Source organism: Lithobates pipiens, unplaced genomic scaffold (assembly GCF_037356315.1).
Source record: "Lithobates pipiens isolate NorthernLeopardFrog02 unplaced genomic scaffold, aLitPip1_a1.2 Scaffold_92, whole genome shotgun sequence".
NCBI classification, from domain to species: Eukaryota; Metazoa; Chordata; class Amphibia; order Anura; family Ranidae; genus Lithobates; species Lithobates pipiens.
Window position 1 is genome coordinate 793939 of NW_027507915.1, and position 13253 is coordinate 807191.

The 13253-nt window shown below is 42.3% G+C and overlaps 1 pseudogene; it reads left to right on the plus strand.

The window, feature by feature from the left end:
* The first annotated feature begins 8467 nt into the window (after window positions 1–8467).
* On the plus strand, window positions 8468–9442 carry LOC143973692 (C3a anaphylatoxin chemotactic receptor pseudogene; annotated as a pseudogene).
* The last annotated feature ends 3811 nt before the right edge of the window (window positions 9443–13253 follow it).

Sequence of the window (13253 nt, forward strand, 5' to 3'; positions counted from 1 at the left end):
TTATTAGAGGATGCAGTTTCTGTCAGACCAGGCTGAGGTCAGGGAATCCCTCTCTACTCTTCCTTCCACACGTCCTTCTATGCTACATTCTACACCTGATGAGTCTTCCAACGCCCAACCTGGGCCTTCCACTTAGGAAGAACCCAGCTTGAGCCAGGTATAGTTTTGTTGTACATATTTTGGGAGTAAAAATTAATGATGTAAAATAGTTTTTTGCTCTCTAATTGCTGATTTTAGAAAGTGTTTCACATATCAATAGACAGTAGTGGCCAAAACCTTTGGGCCAAGAATGAAAAATGCTGGGCTCAGAATGATAGTCTTTTCTATTGGTTAACAATTTGCAACAGTCTTGAGGTGAAAATTGTGTGTGTTTGATGAACCAAAAACTAAAACTATGTCCCTTTTTCATACACAGGAAGACCTCAGCCAGGAGGAGGGTGTGGAATGCAGCAGCCAGGAGGTGGCTGAGGAAAGTGGAAGCCAGGAGGAGGCGGGGGTAAGTGGCAGCCAAGCGGAGGGCGGGCGGAGAAGCCTGACTGAATCACAGGTCCCTCCACTCCGCCTTCCATGCAAAAGGGCGAGAAAGGGGGGAATGTGGAGGAGTCGGCTCTGAAGCTGATCGGGGAGGCTTCAGCGGCCCTCAAAGTCACCCCCACATATCAAGAGTCCATTGCCGCTTTGGCTGCCTGCAAACTCCAGCAAATGGAGGAGGGGCAACAGATCTTGTGTGAGGAGCTAATTATCCTCACCCTCAACAAGGGGTTGTTGGGCCAAATCACACAAGCAACACACTTGTGTGATTTGGCCCATGCCCCTCCTCCTCCTTCTGCCACACCTCCAGCACCATGGCCACAGCCTGGAAGGAAGCGTGGAAGGAAGACCAGAGAGTGATGACCTGGGTTCAGTCTGGTCTGACAGAAGATACAGCCTCTTGTAGTACCACAGCCTGGGAACATAGATGTCATCTGCTGCTGTTCTGGGTTTCTTGGACTTCAGGACCAGACTTCTCTCCCTCAGACATGTACTCCTCAGGCCACCAATTTTGGCGTTTAAATAGTTGATGTGTGCCCTGGGGGCCAAAGACTTTGCTAATCTCCCCAGTTTCTCCAGCGCTGCCTCCCTCTTTATTTGTTACTGACACCTAAATAAAGTTTTTTTTTGGTTGAAGAAATACTTGCCTATGTGTTTTACTTCAAAAAGGACAGTTTATTTGTGAGCAGGCAGGTACATTTCAAAAATACAAAGTGAAACGAATAACTGGGGGCACCAACACCAAACAACCTCCTGTAGATCAAAAAAAAATAAAAAATTTAAAAGATAATAATGGTGTTGTGGTAAGTTGACACACAATACACACCCAACAAAATGCAAAGATGAGCAAACTGTCAAAAAAGGAGATGTTGATTAAAAAACAAAATTAAAAGATTGTGTAGATGTGACGATTTAAAATATTGTATTGCTGAAATGAGTAAAAAGAATAAAGAAATACATTCGGGAGAAGTGTGTGGGAATATGAGCATCAAAACAAGTTCATTCTTGCAGCATTGTAAAGAATAAGAGAATGCGCTGCATGAAAGAATATTTAACATTGCAGCGCGACGAATGTGCTATATCGATTACGATCCCTCAGGTAGTTTTACCTGAGGGAGCGCTTTCGTGTCCGAATTTGATTGTGAGCATGCGTGGCACCTTGTCCGTCGGAGTAGGCTACACACGATCGGACTATGTCCGATCGGAGCATGTTGTCGGAAAATTTTATAGCCAAGTTGGAAAACTTGGTCAGTCGGATACTCCAACGGAAACAGTCTGATAGAGCCCACACACGGTCGGATTATCCGACAACACAGTCCTATCGGACATTGTCCATCGGAATATCCGACCGTGTGTACAAGGGCTTAGAAATTCCCTGCGAGGGAAAGATCATCACCCATTGTGTTGATTATTCAGTTTGACAAGTTAACTTATTTTGTTTTTGTAAACTGGCACTTTACAAAAATGTTGTACTGTATTTTCTGTGAAATATATATGCATATGAGCATACCTTTTTTTTGTTTGTTTTTTGGTGGGGGAGTGGATCTTGGGTGGGAGTTCCCACGCTTTTTCCCCCAGGACTTGGCCCCTGGATTCAATGCTGTATATATGTATATATAATGTGTGTTGTCTCATGCTGTTGGGACACACACTGTCAGATGCTAATGTCATGAACTCCAGCCACCTGTCTGTTGTCTTGTATGATGTAAATAAGTTTAGTCTGACTTGTAAGAGTATTCCACACGTTGTTGTTTGTGCTACTTAACCCCATGTTGATGTTTATGGTAATGTGTATTGAATTGTTAGTGAGTTAGAAGCCGAAAAGTCTTATCCCTCAGTCAACTAGTCTGAGTGTTGATTTAGATAATTAGCTCAGGTTAATTCTGTTTCTGGCTACAGTTGTATTGTTAGAATAAATGATCAGGAGGGGTGACCTCCCCTTCTACTGTATTATAAATACTTGTCATTTTGGTCCTAATAAATCAGTCCATGTTGAGCAGCTAAGCAAGTGTCGTCTTGTTTTGTGCTTGTGAGCGGATGGAATATCTGATATCTATATTCAGGCTGGGAGGAAGTGGTATATGACGAAAGCACTCAATCAGAGTGTAGGGACCTTTCGTCACAATGTATCTAGTTTTCTCAGATAGGCAGGTTGAGGGGCACCAGGGGTATTTAATGTGGAGGAATCTGTTTTATCAGTTTCCTCCAAAGTTTGTAAAATCCACTTGGGGACCCGGAGCCCGGAGATTCCATAGCGTTATGGGTGGGATGGAATCTCCAATCCTGGGACTGGGTTTTTGGAACAGCCAAGAGTCTGGCTAGTTTATTGAGCAGGTGGGCACCTGGGCTTATAGCAGAGTTAGGATTAGGGTTCTGGGCTTCACCAGAGAGACAGGAGGTCTCCAGGAGTCCAGAGAGTGCAGGTGTGCACTAGAGAAAGCCAGAGACCCAAATATGAGGATCAGAGCAGTGAGGGACTGCTTTCTACATAGACGCTGTGTGTGTGTTGAAGCTGTGTGCATCTAAGGAGACAGATGAGAGCCTGAAGTGGAAGGCCTGAGCAGCAAGGAAGCTGAAAAGAGGTACAGTAGTTGTAGGGGAACCCTGTTATAAGGCCAAGAGGGCTGAAGTGTAAAGCCTAGGTGGCAGTGCTGCTGAAGAGAGCCAGGTGGCTTGGCATTTTTCATGTATTGTTTTTGGGAGAAGAACCCCTGTGTGGGCAACCAAGTGCATGTGTGAACTTTATTTTGTTCCTTTTAATAAAAGTGGGCTACCATGCCCTTAAACTAAAGTTCCTGTTCGCTGTGAACTTACTGAAAAGGCATCTACTACTGAGTTAAACATCCCCCATGTTACTATATCTATCTATCTATCTATCTATCTATCTATCTATATATATATATATATATATATATATATATATATATATATATATATATATATATATATACACATACATACAACACCTATGATGCATATATATATATATATATATATATATATATATATATATATCGTATTTATCGGCGTATAACACGCGCCGGCGTATAACAAATTTAGGAGGGAATTTTAAGGAAAAAACCTGACAATTTTAAGTATTACATAAATGTAAAACATATATATATCTCACCGCCGAGATATAAATAAATGAAATTGTCTTGAAATGGACATGTGACCCTAAATGTTATACTAACCCTATATTCTGCTTAATGGCAGAGATTACCATCAAAACCACAAGCTAAAAACCACCCAGCAACCCCCCAAAAAAAAAAATCTTTTGTTTCCCCCAAGCCTAGCCAAAAAGGGACAGAGGTGTTGCACTGGAATGACACGAAGGGATAGATCCCGTTTACAATAAAAAAGGAAAAAAAAAAATTCATATACAAAATAAATCAAACAATTGGTCACCTAAATACAAATGTATCAAGAGTCATCAATGAAGGCATTGATGTCCCACTCCACGTTCATACCGAACGGGGAGTGGGACTGGAGCTCATAAATCCAATACGTCTCAAGTCTTGAGATTCCTCTTATCATAGCTCCACCTCTCCACGATGGAGTATATTTGTCAATCACAATAAACTGAGAGCCCTCTGGGTTACTATTGTGGAACTCCCTATAATGTCTGGGAACAGTATGTTTGGGATCTTTACTCTTAATCAAAGAAATATGCTCTCCTACCCTGATGGTAAAAGTTCTCGTGGTGTGACCAACATATTGCACCCCACAAGGGCAATTTATTAAATATACCACATACCTAGTACTGCACGTGCAAAAGGACTTAATGGAATATTTTTTATTAGTGACCGTTGATCTAAATTCTAGAGTCTTCTGTCTCCCTGACATATTGTGTTGGCACACAACACATCTCTTACAAGGGAAATATCTGTCACGTACCTAGTAGGCGAGCCCGGAATGCAGGAAGCGGCCCCTCGTAGCCCCTGGCTAAAGAACCCCTGGAGATGGTAACAGAAGCTCAAAAGTTCAGGGGGCACAAGTGCCTGGCGGGTATATGCTGGTCCGGATGGGCAGCAGGACACCAACAGCGAGCAGATGAAGCTGAAGACAAGAGACTGGTGTAGGCAGGCACAAGTGGTAGACTGGCTGGCAGACGGACGTCAGCGGGTACAGCAGTCACAGGATATCCAACCAGGTAGGTAGGAACAGCAGAGTCGGGTACAGGCCGGGTCAGCAGGTAGCGGTCAACGTGGTACAGGAGGGATGAGGCAGAGGCGTAGTCAGACAAGCAGGAGGTCGTAGGCAGGCAGCAACGGATCAGGGTCAAGGTCAAGCCGGGTAACAGGAACTAAGGTAACAGATACAGGTATAGGGTAGTAGGATCTCCGAACGCGCTGTAGACTGGTCAGCACGAGTGGAAGGGAGCAAGTGCCTTAAGAAGACTGTAGGGCGCCAAACGGTCGCACGACGAGTCAGTGTGCGCGAGTGGACGTGCGCCCGTTCGTGCCCCCACGTGCACGCGTGCGTTCGTTCAAGCCGACGCGAGTGCGTCCGATCGCTCTAGCGCGCGTTAACGGAGCACGACGGGTCCTTGACAACAAACCTCTGTGGGTAAGTCTCTCATGCGCAAACGAGACGCCAGGACGATCGTGACAATATCCAATAAGATTGTGAAAGAAAGAGGGACGAGCCGGTGGGTTGATAATATTAGGTGCTATTTTACTCTGTAAGGATGGTGCGCCTCTGAAGAGAACTCTAGCTTTTTCAGGAAGTTTAGGGCCCAAGATGGAATCATTCCTGAGGATATCCCAGTGCTTATTCAAAATGGTTTTAACCTGTCTATGTTGAATATTGAATGTGGCAAGTAAAGCCCATTTGAAATTGTCACCAGATTCTTGTGATGTTTTGACCTGTAACAAGGACTCTCTGTTGGTTTGGGCAACCTTTTGTAGTTGTTCATCCAAAACAGCTGCTTGATATCCTTTGTCTAGAAAACGTTGTTTTAGAATATTTGCCTGGGCATGAAGGGTCTCTAGGTCAGTACAATTCCGACGAAGTCTAATAAGTTGACTTTGTGGAATTGAGCTCAGCCATGTTCTATGGTGACAGCTATCCATAGAGATAAAACTATTGCGATCAGTGGATTTGAAATGTGTCTTAAACTCAAAACCGTTAGTTGTTATTCCTATTTCGAGATCAAGGAAATACATTTTTTCAGTACTCATTTGATAGGTCAATACAATACCCCTATCGTTAGAGTTCAAAATTTCAAAAAACTCAGAGAGTGTTTGGGGGGGGGTACCACCCCATAGGAGGAGGATGTCGTCTATATACCTAACCCACAGAACCAATGATGGGTTCCGTTGGGCATAGACGACATCCTCCTCCCATTTTGCCATAAAGAGGTTCGCAAGACTGGGGGCAAATTTTGCTCCCATAGCGACACCCCTTTGTTGTAAATAATATTGGCCATTAAACCAAAAATAGCTATGGCCAGTCGCAAACTCCAACAATTCAATGATGCATTCACGTTGAAAAGATGCAAGGGATTGCTCCTGATCCAAAAAATGGCGTACCACCTCTATACTTCTCCCTTGTGGTATGTACGTGTATAAGGACGCAACGTCCGCAGTAGCAATGATATATTGGCCGTGTAAATGGACACCCTCTAATTTCCTAATAGTGTCGCCTGTATCCTTTAAATAAGATGGTATTTTTCTAACAAGGGGCTGTAGATAAAAATCTATATAGGGGCCTATACGGGAGGTTACTGAATTGATACCACTAACTATTGGTCTACCGGGGGGGTTAACAGGATCTTTATGAATTTTGGGCAAAAAATAAATGGTAGGTATTTGTGGAGATAGGGGGACTAGAAAGGCTCTTTCTTTGTTATTCAACATTTTTTGTTCATGACCCCTATTAATGAGGTCACTCAATTGTCTTTTGTAAACATTAGTGGGGTTGCTAGGCAGTATCTTGTACGTTCCTGGTTCACTTAAAATCCTAAACATTTCCTTCTCATATTTCGCCATGTCGATTGTTGTTTTACAATGGGGGTCCACAACATCAGGACAATGCTTCAGTCCCCACACAAAACAGATTTCTGCCACTTGGTGATATGAGAGATCCCGACAGCACATATAATGGATACGGACCCTCTCCTTATCCTTATAATCAACCCATTGCCAATTATGAACAACAGGGTTTTTACGAGGACCCATACACTCGAAAACGCGGTCAAGCCGAGGAAAGGAAGGACCCTCAGCTCTGCACCCACCCAGCTGTCGTGTCCCTTGGCTTGTGCGTCAAGAAGGCTCTGTCTGTGCAAACCGCACTCCGGACAGGTCACATACTCCATAGCCTCCAACTGTCCCTGATTTGGAGGGACTGTGCTGGATTTGGAGCAATATCCCTCTGTCCCTCTTTCCCCCTCATTTGTCCCTCATGTTGGACTGATCCATATAGTTGTATATAAAATGCACTTTTTATCTTTCAAAAAGTGTTTCCCAGAGCTAAACCTTTCATCCAAATTCTAAATTTGCAGCATTTGTAAATTTTAAAAGCCAATATAAAGGAATAGTGGTGGTAAAAATAAGCCATTGTGGATTGGAGTAACCTTTTTTGGGGCCCCCACAAATTCGGGGTACTTTGTCGCAGTGAGTGGGCTTAGCACTATATGACCGTATAGTGTGACCAAACCCACGTATTTTTTTTATATGTTCAGGTGTTTGTAACCACTCCCAGACCGGCGCACACACATTTACTGATCGCTGTATAAATGACAATGGTCCCAAAAATGAGTCAAAAATTTCCGACGTGTCCGCCATAATGACGCAGTCATGATAAAAATCGCAGATCGCCACCATTACTAGTAAAAAAAAAATGATTAATAAAAATGCCATAAAACTGTCCCCTATTTTGTAAACGCTATAACTTTCGCACAAACCAATCAATAATCACTTTTTGCGATTTTTTTTTTACCAAAAATATGTAGAAGAATACGTATCGGCCTAAACTGAGGGGAAGAAATGTTTTTTATACATTTTTGGGGATATTTATTATAGCAAAATGTAAAAAATAATGCATTTTTTTCAAAATTGTCGCTCTATTTTTGTTTATAGCGCAAAAAATTAAAACCGCAGGGGTGATCAAATACCACCAAAAGAAAGCTCTATTTGTGGGAAAAAAAGGACATCAATTTTGTTTGGAAGCCATGTCGCACGACCGCGCAATTGTCAGTTAAAGAGACGCAGTGCCGAATCGCAAAAAGTGCTCTGGTCTTAAAGAGGAAGTAAACCCTGATGAGTTTACTTACTCTTTCATTCCCTGCAAAGGTAAAGCATAATGGACTACTATGCATCGCATCAAATTGCATCACATTGCATCGCATCGTATCGCATCGCATAGTAGTCCATTATGTCATTCTTGAATGAGTGCGCTATAATCTGTTTTGTACCGTTTGTTGGTCTTGTAGCAGCACCATCTTGAATCTAAACGCATTTTAGGGTGTGCCCCTCCCCCAACTATGTTTTTGTATTTTGTTTTTTGGGGTTAATTCTCCTTTAAAGGGGTGGGGCAGTGAGGGCGTGTCCCTTGCCTACATACGATTGGTAGTAGGTGTCCCTCATTCCCATCTCAAAATGTTGGGAGGTATGCATACTCGGCTTGCAGAGGGGAAGAGGCCGGGGCTGTGTGTCTGCAGACTCTACACTGAGCAGACACTGGTGCGCTTCGTCACCCCCATCCCCGCCTCACAGCACACTGTGTGCTTTACACAACACTGCACCGCAAAACTCACACAGCGCCGGGGACTCGGGCAGAGCGCTGAACATCGCAGGCAGGGGAGGGAGACGCCTGCACTGGAAACCCCATTCAAAACCCGCACTGTCCGGGTGAAGAGGGCTTCCATAGGTGCCGGAATGGCAGACAAAAAGCCCTGAATAGAGTAATTATCAGACAGATGAAGTAACTCTTGATGTCTTTACAGGTAAACAAGATGTTCAATGTCAGCAGTGAAATGGAACCAACCGCGGTTTACAGCCCTGTGCTCATGTTCCCCATCTTGGTTTTATCTCTCACTACTCTTGTGGGTGTCCCCGGCAATGCTCTGGTGCTTTGGGTTACTGGAGTGAAGATGGAGCGGACCGTGACCACTGTTTGGTTTGGGAACCTTGCTCTGGCCGATGTCATGTGCTGCTTGTGTCTTCCATTATTTGTAGTGCAGTCCTTCTACTCCTCATGGCTGTACGGACTTGCCCTCTGCAAGATGTTATTTTTCATCCTCATCCTTAACATGTACACCAGTGTCCTCACCCTGGTGGCCATCAGCATTGACCGATGGATTCTGGTTGTCCATCCCGTGTGGGCCCGAAATCACCGAAGAATCAAAATGGCGTGGATGATATGCTTGGCTATTTGGATGTTGTCCTTCGTGATGTGTCTGCCTACCGCCATCTACAATACATATGTCACCTTTCATAACATCACCGTCTGCTATTCAGAACCTCTCATAATAGAGCCCTTCTATCTCACATGTGCAATGTTTGAATTTCTGATCCCTCTTATTATCATTTGTATCTGTTACATTCATCTGGCTTTTGCAGTAAAAAATATCAGATTTTCTGAAGTAGGTAGAAAAACCATCAAGATGTCAATAAGTGTTATTGTCGTGTTTTTCATCACCTGGGCCCCCTACCACATCATGGGAGTAACCCTGCTATACACAGCCAATGAGGTATTGCACATCCTGGCCGTTCTCGCACAGTCTCTGGCCATGTTCAATAGTTGCGTCAACCCAATACTCTACGTCTTCATGGGGAGAAATATGAAGCAGAAGCTGAGACAGTCTATTGGCGAGATCATACAAAATATATTTGGGGAGAACTTATTATCCCCACCAGGCAATGAGGACCAGCACACCCCAGAAGAAGAAGAAGGACTCCCGATATAATGTATGGAATGGATTTGTAGATGTTTTAGCGCATTTTTAGCTTTATTAGTGATTGTAATGAACTGCCTTCTCAAAATCTTATCATTGCGTGTTAGGGCGGCCATACTGTATGTCATGAATAAGTCACATGGCATCAGGGCTTAGTGCTTATTGGCCATTTGGGGTGATAGGTGTTATCAGTATATGTGCACCCCCCCCTCCCCCCTCCAAGTTGTCCAATCTGTCCACCAATCACTAAGCCGGAACAAGTCTGCTTATCTGTAAAGTCAGAAATCTTTATCTCTTTACTTGTTCAGGGCATGGGACACATAGTAGTGAAGGAAGAGGATAAAGATGACAGCCAGGAAACTGGCTTCTGCAGATGTAAAATAACAATGACATATACAGTGTATATATACATGTATACTACCCACCAAAATAATAATAATAATAATAATAATAATAATACCGGTAATAATAAATAGGGCTTTATTTCAGCAGGAATGTGGGGGAATGAGGTTCCGGCACCTCCTGCACTAAATGTATGTAATGACAACGGGTGCTGGGGTGTCCTAAAGGGCTATTAAAGCTGGCTGCTTAGGGATCTATTGTTATTGGGGGCATCAATTGTTGCGGGTGGGGGGAGGGGGTCTATTTTTGCTGCTGAAATCTATGGTTGCTGGGGGGCTTTTTTTTTTGTTGTTTGGGGTTTCTTGGTTGCTGGGAGGGGTCTACAATTTCAGAAGGGATCTACTGTTGCTGCCTGCTAGAAGATTTATTCATACTGGCTGATAGGAGATCTATTGTTACCAGTGGGGGTTTATAGTTGCTGGAGTTGATCTGTTCTTGCTGGTGGGCTATATTGTTGTGGGGGAAACTATTGTTGCTGGAGGGTCTATTGTTCCCAAGGAAGTGTACTGTAGGTGTTGATAATTCTATTGTTGCTATTGGGTGAGTTCTATATTTGCTGAAATGGATCTATTGTTGCTGGGGGAATCTATTTTTGCTGTTCAAATCTATTGTTGCTTGGGGATTTATTGTTGCTGAAGGTTTCTATTGTTGCTGAGAGAGGGGGTCTATTGTTGCTGGTTGCAGGGGATCCATTTTACTGGTTTTCTTGTTATTATTAGCACATTCCATATATATTACTTAGAATCACAAATTAACCACTTACGGACCGCCCGCCGTCGTTTTATGCCGCTACTTTGAAGAGGAATATCGTTGTTATGGCAGCTACCATCACCCCGGTATCCTCTTCTTCAGCGGGCGGTCCTCTTTCAGATAAAAGTGGCAGCGGCGGAGGCGATCCGATCCTTCTTCCAGTTGGGCATGGAGACAAGTGAGGGGAAAATTTTTCACAATTTTGCTTCTGCCCATAACTCTTAAATGAACATTTTTTTTTTCTCAAATGACATTTAATTATTTCTTTTTTAATTTTTTTTTTTTTTAATTTTAGTGTAACTATGAGATGTGAGGTCATTTTGACCCCCCAGATCTCATATTTAAGAGGTCCTGTCATGTTTTTTCTATTTTTTTCTATTACATTCCTTGTAATAGGAATAAAAGTGACACATTTTCTTTTTTTTTTAATAGTGTAAAAATAAAAAATAAAAGGTAAAATAAATAAGAAAAAAATAAAATAAAAATGTAAACGCGCCCCATCCCACCAAACTCACGCGCAGGAGCGAACGCATACATGAGTAGCATGCGCAAATGAAAACAGTGTTTAAACCACACAGGGTGAGGTATCGCCGTGATCGTTAGAGTAAGAGTAATAATTCTAACCCTAGACCTCCTCTGTAACTCAAAACATGCAACCTTGTAGAATTTTTTAAATGTCGCTTATGGAGATTTTTAAGGGTAAAAGTTGGTCGCCATTCCACGAGCGGAGCACAATTTTGAAGCGTGAAATGTTGGGTATCAATTTACTCGGCGTAACATTATCTTTCACAATATAAAAAAAAAAATTGGGCTAACTTTACTGTTGTCTTATTTTTAATTAAAAAAAAGTGTATTTTTCCCCAAAAAAGTGCACTTGCAAGACTGCTGCGCAAATACGGTGTGACATAAAGTATTGCAAGGACCATCATTTTATTCTCTAGGGCGTAAGAAAAAAATATATATAATGTTTGGGGGTTCTAAGTAATTTTCTAGTAAATAAAATGTTTTTAACTTGTAAACACCAAATCTCAGAAAGAGGCTCGGTCCTTAAGTTAATACTTGGTTGCATATTCTCCAAAAGGGGCGGTACTGAGAGGCGGGTAGCGGGTGGAACTAAGGGACATTGCTCAGAGGTGGGTAGGGGGCGGAGACAAGAGGTGACTCAGAAGTTGGGAGTACCTGCACCTATTCTGTGAGCAAAATTCCCTGATAATAATAATATAATAATAATATATTAATAATAATCTATTTCAGTCACTCGGGTTAAAAACAGAGGATTTTGTTGCATACATTTTGTAAATACTGTACATGTAGAAGCCGTACTGCCGCATGAAGGCACCTCTGGTAAGTGTGGTCCCATACCCTGGACTATCTGAGTTCCCAACTATGGGACATATATAGCAATTCACAAACAGAGAGGAGGCTCACCTAGAGGAAGCAACACCCCAGAAGCCCAGACATCTCCTTTACAAGACACCTGAAGACTCCCGGTGATGTGTCTGCACCGAATCCCAAAAAAAAAAAAAAAATGGCGGCAGCCTCGATCTGCGGGTACATGTGAGCACCCCAATACACAACACAATAAAAGAGAGTCCCCAGCACATTTTTAACCCCTTCAATACCGGGCACTTTCACCCCCGTCCTGCCCAGGCCAAATTTCAGCTCTGTCACATTTTGAATGGCAATTGCTCGGTCATGTAACACTGTATATATATGATATTTTTATCCTTTTTCTTTCTTCACACAAATAGAGTTTTCTTTTGGTGGTATTTAATCACTGCTGAGGTTTTTATTTTTTGCTAAATAAATAAAAAAAGACTGAAAATTTTGAAAAAAAACATTGTGATTTTTTTTGTTTCTGTTTTAAAATTTTGCAAATAAATAATCTTTCTTCATAAATGTATTTCCTTATATAATATGTATTGTATTCTGCTACATTTATTAGGTGAAAATAACCCAAATCAGTGTATATTATTTAATCTATTATGTATTTATACATGGAGATCATATTCCCCCTTATGTATTTATACATGGAGATCATATCCCCCTTATGTATTTATACATGGTGATCATATCCCCCCTTATGTATTTATACATGGTGATCATATCCCCCTTAATCTCCTGTTCTCAAGAGAGAATACATTTAGTTCCTCATAGCCGAGCTCCTCCATTCCTCTTATCAGTTTGGTTGCCCTTCTCTGCACTTTCTCCAGTTCCCCGATATCCTTTTTGTGAACTGGAGCCCAAAGCTGAACTGCATATTCCAGACGTAGATTCCCTCTACACAAATATTGGACAAGCTGATGCCTTGGGGGCCGTGGAATGGGTCCTAAACGGATCATCAGAACTAAAAGGTCCACAAGACAAATTTATTATCGAAGTCTTAGAACTGGCCATTAAGAGCAATTAATTTTGGCGCGATAAATCGTACTTTCGCCAACATAAAGGCATATCAATGGGTGAAAAGTATGCACCTAGTGTGGCAAACATTTTCTTAAGTAAGTGGGAACAAGAATAGATCTATGACAAATTTAGGCCAGGCAGAGCATTATATAAAAGGTATATCGATGATGTAATTATCCTGTGGAGAGGAACGGAGGAAGTCTTGAAAGGGTTCTTAGAGGAGAACAATCATAATCAATATCATATCTCCTTTTCCGGAGGATAGAAT